This window comes from Cebus imitator, unplaced genomic scaffold (assembly GCF_001604975.1).
Source record: "Cebus imitator isolate Cc_AM_T3 unplaced genomic scaffold, Cebus_imitator-1.0 Scaffold574, whole genome shotgun sequence".
NCBI classification, from domain to species: Eukaryota; Metazoa; Chordata; class Mammalia; order Primates; family Cebidae; genus Cebus; species Cebus imitator.
This window is the reverse complement of record NW_016107889.1, coordinates 1,087,592-1,095,979: the sequence shown is the minus strand read 5'-3', so window position 1 is coordinate 1,095,979 and position 8,388 is coordinate 1,087,592.

Below are 8,388 nucleotides of genomic sequence, written 5' to 3'. Positions count from 1 at the left end.
CCAAAATCATGATTACATTTACTGGCAGTTTTCCTTTAAGAAGATTTTAATTCTACCAACTGCAAATATGATTATTCCTAATTGTTTCTCTGGTTTTATAGCTTCAACTCTATTCTAGTGACTCCTAAATAAATATTGTCAACCTAGACTGCTCCCTTGATTTCTGCTGGTCATTTTAATCTGGCTGTCTCACAAGTACTACCAATTCATCACGCACAAAGCATAACTTTTCATCTTCCCTAAAAAATTTACTCTTTTTCCTGTCTTTTCCATGTCATCCATCCAGTCACTAGGATAGGATCTTTGGAGTCCTCTTAGACTTCCCCTCTCTCATTACCCTATTTAGTTAGTCACTCAAATTTCATGGTTTTCTTCTAAAAGTTCCTTCCATTACTTGATCTCCAGCTCTATCAACCTGTACTAGTTTGAGCTGACAACATCTCTCCTAGCTTTAGTCAGTTTAATAGTTTTGATTATTAATTATTATCTAGCTTTAGTCAGTTTCATAATTTTCCTGTCCCTAACTTTTTTTCACCTCAATGTATTCCCTGTATATTGTCAGAATACCATACTAAAAGTCTGATTGTACTACTACTCTGCTAAAAACTTGTCAATGGCTCACTACGTTCCTCAGAACTTAATGCAAACTGCATGACTTGGCAACCTAGTTTTTCATGATCTGACATCTGCCTACCTACCTTTCCAGTATTCTGTCACAAACCCTGCCTTACACTTGATATTCTAACAAGACAGAACGTTTTTAGTTTTCCACATATAGAGTTGCCAAATTTATGAAGTATAAATATAGGACATTAATTAAATTTGAATTTCAGATAAACAACTAATATATTTTTAGTATAAGTATGCCCCGTGTAACATGCTGTTTCTTACATTTGTTTTAGTTTATGCTATTATATCTCTCTGGAATTCACTTGTCCATTTTAATATGTCCAGTAGGACACCCATTCTCCACATTCTCTTCCACCAATACTGCATAATTACTATTTTGAATGTCTTTCTCTTTCAGTAAAATTCCTTGAGGGTAGGGATCATGTTTTATTTGTCCCTGTATTGTTAATTTCCAGCAGAGTACCAGATCCATTATAGGTACTCGGTAAATATTTGATAAATGAATGATTCTCCTGATACTAGTATTTATATTTTCTCTTTATATTGATTTGGAATAATTTATTTTGCCACTTGCACAAAAGAAAATCTTTCCTAAATAGAGTTAAACATTCAAACTTGATAGGACAGTGCATTTTCCCCTGAAAACTGAAATATAAAAACACATTTAATGAAAACAAATTTTCTTTTTCTCTATTATTTAACATTGTAAAACCTGCTTTATATCATGAATTTGGAATAAAACAGCTTTCACCTCAAAACAATATGATGTACTGGCCCGTATTGTTTAATTTTTGACTTAGGCACCAAACATTGTTAAACTCATATATTTTGCATATTTCAAATATTTATGGGCATAGGAGACTGATATATCCAAGGTAATAGCCTAAGAAGAACTCATATCAAGAGTTTAGTAGGTAAAGAGTGTATTTGAATATCCATCAAATGGTGAGTCAGCTGCAAAGTTGATATTCAGTTCTATGCTTATGGGGAAGAAAGGTAAACATATTAATCAATGAGTAAGCAAAGGTTAGTCAGAGGGAGAATCAGAATACTGGAATGAAATTTCTGCTGCCAGCCTATCCTGTTTTCAAAGCATATTCTTCAGTAGTTCATTAAATTATGCAAAGATCTTAAAAGGTATATTATCTAGTCTTAGTCATATAAATTGGAGCAAAATATGCTTTATACTGTATTCAAGGCATCTTGCCACTATGTCTGGCTGCTAAACAAATACCTGCCAATGGAAGGATCCTGGGTTTCATAGACTGCTAAATAAAATTATGGATGGAACTTGAAGGTGAAGTCATTAGTTTTCTAAGACTACTGAAACAAAGTACCACAAACTGGATGGCATAAAAATATATAAATATATTTCCTCACTGTTCTGGATGCTAGAAGTCCAATATCATAGAGTCAGCAGTGTTAGTTCCTTCTGAGCATTCTGAGGGAGAATCTGTTGTATTCCTCTCTCCTCACTTCTGGTGATGGTCAGGAATCTCTGGCATTCCTTGGCTTTTTAGATGCATCACTCTAGTGTCTCACTGCATCTGCACATATAATTTTCCCTGTGTACATGTCTTCACATCATCTTCTCTCTTTTTATAAGGACGTTAGTCATATTGGATTAGATCCTGCCCTAATTATTTAATTATATCTTCAAAGAATGTATTTCCAAAAAAAGTCACTTTCACAGGTACTGTGGGTTAGAACTTCAAAATATCATTTTGGAAAACACAATTCAACCCAGAATAATCTGCCCTTTGCTCTCCCCAAATCCATGTTCCTTTGGTGCACAAAATACATGAACCCCATGCCAATATCTTCAAAAGTCTTAACCCATTCCAGTATTAAAGTCCAAAATATTATCTATGTGTAATCAACTCCAAAAGGCCCAAACCTCATCATCTAAATTATTTAAATAAATTACAGATGAAACTTGGATATGATTCATATTAGGGCTAAGTTTCTTTCTATGGACCTATGAAATTTGGAAAAGAAAATTATCTTTTTCTGAGATATAATAGTGGGACAGGCATAATGTAGACATCTTATTTCAAAAGGGTGAAATTGGAAGAAAAAGGGGTTACTGGTCTAAAGCAATTTTGCAATACAGTAGGGCAAATTTCAATAGGTACCAAAGCCTGAGAATAATTCTCTGTGACTCAATGCTCTTTCCTCTGGGCCCACTGATATGGACTTGTCCTCTTGACCCTGAGTGGTGGGTTCAACCGCTAGGAACTATGAAGTGGAAGCCCTGCCCTCCAAGGCCTGTGCTGCCTCTTGCCTCTGCATACATGACTTTGCCTTTGAAGTCATTCTTCCTTCATTTTGCCCCACCTCTGTGTTTTCCTATCAAGGCTGGCAATACTTTACTGGTAAAAATTGTTAAAAATTGTTTCAGTCTTCCATGGATGGGTATCAAGAGAATCCATACCGCTAGGGATCTTTGGTGTTCCATGGGTTATACAAGCATCACTCCAACCTATGCTTCTATCACTACTTGGCAGTTTGCCTGTGTTTTTGTTTTGGCATTGTTTTCCCTCTTTCTGTAAGGATACTCATTATATTGGATTAGGGCTTATTCTAATGTCTTGATTACATCTGCAAAAATTATCTTTCCAAATTCACAGATACTAGAAGTTACCACTTCAATATATGTTTTTGAGGGGACACAATTCAATCTACAACAAAGAGGAACTTACCAACTCCCTGAAATGATAGACAAAATTATAAGTTTTATGTACATATTAAATAATTTTCTTGGGAAAAGTCCTCATTTCCCCACCTTTCATCAAATTCTGAAAGAGGTCTGTACCCCAAAACATTAATAAGCGTGCCATGGACAAATTCCTCAAGTGTGAGTTGAACCTTGGTTTGTGACTCATAATAAGTGTTGTGTATCAAATCCATGATACAGGTGTCTCTCCAATGTTGACTGTTTGTGAAGAGACAAATGAGAGAAAGTGAACGCCCTACCTGAACATTTTAACTGCAGGGATTTGGTTTGAAATGCTTGTCTAATCTCCCATTCATGGCAAGTAATTACCCTTATATTCTTATGCCAAATGATTAGAATATTCCAACTTCCTGCCTATATAATATGGATCATATGATACTTGGCTGTTCTGAAAAAAATAACAAAAATCTTTAAAATAACTGAATTCTTCCTGAATAGAATGTAATCTTATTTTATGAGTCCAAGTCAACTTAGTTTGCTTACCTTTTAAGTCACACATGTTAAGTAACAATTATGCTACTTCCACAGTATTTGTGAGTTGCAAGAGATTTGTTGAAATAAATGCTTTGATTTAAAAGATCATAAAACCTTTTAAAGTATATAGCAATCACACTTCTGGGTATACGAGTCAGATTAATTAGGTACAGATTTATAACATTCTGATTTCATACTAATTATGTCTCATGACGATTGCATTTTAGATCCTATGTAATTAAGTAGCAATTACTTACAGTTTGAAAGCATATATTAAACGGAAATATCTATTCCACTAATAAAGTTTTAGCCCAGTTTGAGTTATTTAACTGACTTGGTCATCATAATGGTGAAACCATTCATTTATGTAGATAAAGGGTGTGTTAATTAGGATTGCACATAACACCAAATAGTGAATTTGCCAGTACATTCAAATTGAGATTTAATTTCAAAGTGAGCTGAGTACTAAGAGAAATCACCCTTCAGAAACAGAGAGAAACTCAATACATGTAAGTGCAGGATATGGTATAGTTGGCTAGAATGGGTAGCAGACTCCTACCTACTTATTTATTGCCTCCAATATATTCTAACTTCCAGGACTGATCTGTCTCAAACATAGCTCTGATCATGTGTGTGTACTTCTTAAAAATCATCAACGACTCCCATTTTGCAAAATATTAGGCACAAACTTGTCACTCTGGCATTTAAGGCTCTAATATTATATTTTGTTATTATGTGTAAGGTCCACACATACTCAGAAATTATATGATACATTTTACTAACCCATGCTTCAAAAATTATTGAGGAAAATTACAAAATATTTTGAATTGAATGAAAATTTAACTGAAACATATCAGAATCTGTGGGATTCAGCCAAATAAATGCTTCGTGGGAATTTTGTGTCCTTAAATGCTCATATTACAAAAAAAAAAAAAAAAAAGAATCAATTCAATAATATCAGCTTCCAAATTAAGAAACTATAAAAGCAAATAAATTAAACCCAAGGCAAGCAAAAGATAGCAATAATATGGAAAACAGCAGAAATCATTGGTATTGAAATTCATAAAACAATAAATAATATCAATGGAACAAAAATTATTTCTTCAAAAATATCAGTGAAGCTGAATTTTTTTTTTTAATTTTAAAAAAGACTATAGAAAAGCAAAGACTTTGATTTCTCCTAGGGTTGCTTTTACAGCCAAAATAGACAAATGGGATCTAATTAAACTAAAGAGCTTCTGCACAGCTAAAGAAACAATCATTAGCATGAACTGGCCACAACAGAATGGGAAAAAAAATTTGCAGTCTACCCACCTAACAAAGGGTAATATCCAGAATCTACAAAGAACTTAAACAAATTTATAAGAAAAAAACAAACAACCCCATCAAAAAGTGGGTGAAAGATATGAACAGACTCTTCTCAAAAGAAGACATTTATGCAGCCGACAAACATGAAAAAAAGCTCATCACTGGTCATTAGAGAAAAGCAAATCAAAACTACATTGAGATACCATCTCACGCCAGTTAGAATGGCGATCATTAAAAAATCTAGAGACAACAGATGCTGGAGAGGATGTGGAGAAATAGCAACACTTTTACACTGTTGGTGGGAGTGTAAATTATTTCAACCACTGTGGAAGACAGTATGGTGGCAATTCCTCAAGGATCTAGAAATAGAAATATCATTTGACCCAGCAATCCCATTACTGGGTATATATGCAAAGGATTATAAATCATTCTGTTATAAAGACACACAGACACGTATATTTATTGTCACACTGTTCACAATAGCAAAGACCAGGAACCAACCCAAATGCCCATCAATGATAGACTGGACAAAGAAAATATGGCACATATACACCATGGAATACTATGCAGCCACAAAAAAGGATTAGTTAATGTCCTTTGCAGGGACATGGATAAGGCTGGAAACCATCATTCTCAGCACACTGACACAAGAACACAAAACCAAACACCACATGTTCTCACTCATAAGTGGGTGTTGAACAATGAGAACACATGGACAGAGTGAGGGGAATATCACACACTGGTGCCTGTTGGAGGAGGGGGATAGAAGAGCAATAGCAGGAGGTGGGAGTATAGCGGAGGGATAGCATTAGGAGAAATGCCTAATGTAGATGACGGGTTGATGGATGCAGCAAACCACCATGGCACTTGTATACCTATGTAACAAACCTGCATGTTCTGCACATGTACCCCAGAACTTAAAGTATAATTTTAAAAAAGAAAAAGGAAAAAAAAGAAAAGCAACAATTTTGAACACAATTTAAAGTATAGAAAGCTGTGCAAATAGAGAAAGGAATATTTGATACAGGAGTTTGCAGAAAGGGAAAAATGAAAGAGCACATATTATAATCATATAAATGAATACATGCCTTAGAGTTTAGTAGTAATTTGTAATTCTTTGAACTTGTGGAATAGTCATAAAATCCTTTAGATCTGTAGCAAATGCATATAAAGGAAACAGTGGGATAGCATGAAAAATTTTGAAAGCCTTATTTTTACAAGTGGAAAATGCTGGTTAAATATTAAATGGTGTTGGGGAAAAAACAGTACCAGCAAAGATATTGGTGCTTATCAATGCACTTGTACCTTTTTTGGAGAACATAAACCTACATATTTTAAAAAACGAAAAAAACATGTCTTATAAGATGATTTCATTGCAAATGAAAGATAATGTGTGAATATTTTATAAGTGAAAATGTATAGAAATACTTTGGAGTCAAAATCATTTGATAAAACCCAGGGATTCATGAGTCTCAGAAAGAAGGCCGTGGTGAAAAAAATAATGAGAAAATGCTCACATAAGGAATGGGGTTGTGTGGTTCTTCTAAAAAGAAAAAGACAAAGGAACAAATAATACTGAGGAGAAAATCCTAAAGCACAAGGACAATATGGAATCATATCAGTGACAATGGTTTCATTAGGACAGTGTATAAATGAAAACATCCAAATAGTGAAATTGTTGAATGAAGAAAATAAGTATGTGACATACAGCTAACAATAAAGCACATAATATATATAGTAGAGAAATATTAACAAAATCATAAATCAAAGCTCTTTTCTCCACGGTATTTCCTTTCTGAAATATAATCATATGGAAACTTAAGAGACTATATGTTGAATAATAGCATTCATAGGAAAAATCAAGGAGTATTTAATTAAAGGTGCATTGCCAAGTACTGCTTGGAATTAATGGCAGTAACAACTAAATAATCTATTTTGTAAAAATAATAATTTATTTGTTATAAGCTTTGACAAGAGGCATATAAAACAACACTCATAATAATGAATGTGATCATGATAATTCAATCACCCCATACTGCCTGTATACTGTCTTCATATAAATATTGGATACAATCATGTCATGAAGAATATGCCTTAGATATTAATATAATTCCCCCTTTTAAAATATAAGCTAGTACTTTTTCAAGAGGGAGGGCTTTGAAAAGTAGATAGATTCTTACTTGTGCAGCATTGTATTTGAAACTTCAGAAACAGTTGGATGACTAACCACAGCTTATTAATTGGACTATGGTATTTTTTCTAGTAAACAAATGGTAAGCACACCAGAGGCTGAGTAGAATCCAGCAAGAGGTTGATCAATATTGCCAACAAGCAATCTAGAGAATGCCTGCGTGTTTATTCTTGGTAGTCTAAATCATATTTTAAATATTTATATTATTTAAAACTTTTTTCCTGTTGAAGAAATGTGAAACTTTTATTCATAAAACATCACTCTCTCTTTTTTTTTATTGTACTTTAAGTTCTGGGGTACATGTGCAAGATTGTTGCATAGGTACACTCATGCCATGGTGGTTTGCTATCACCAACCCCCCATCACCTACATCAGGCCTTTCTCCCAGTGTTATCCCTCCTCAACTTCCCCACCCCATACTGTCCCACCCCAGCCCCCCACACCCCCAACAGACCCCAGTGTGTGATGTTCCCCTCCCTGTGCCCATGTGTTCTCATTGTTCGACACCTGTCTATGAGTGAGAACATGTGGTGTTTAGTTTTCTGTTCTTATGTCAGTTCACTGAGAATGATGGTTTCCAGACTCATCCATGTACCTATAAAGGACACGAACTCATCATTTTTTATGGCTGCATAGTATTGATTGGTGTATATGGGCCACATTTTCTTTGTCCAATCTATCATTGATGGACATTTGGATGGGTTCCTGGTCTTTGCTGTTGTAAACAGTGCTGCGACAAAAATATGTGTGCATTTGTCTTTATAATAGAAAGCTTTATAAGCCTTTGGGTATATACCTAGTATTGGGATTGGGTCAAACGGAATTTCTATTTCTAGATCCTTGAGGAATGGCCATACTGTCTTCCATAGTGGTTGAACTAATTTATACTCCCACCAGTGGTGTAAAAGTGTTGCTATTTCTCCATATCCTCTCCAGCATCTGTTGTCTCCAGATTTTTTTTTTTTTTTTTTTTTTTTTTTTTGAGACGGAGTTTCACTCTTGTTACCCAGGCTGGAGTGCAATGGCGCGATCTCGGCTCACTGCAACC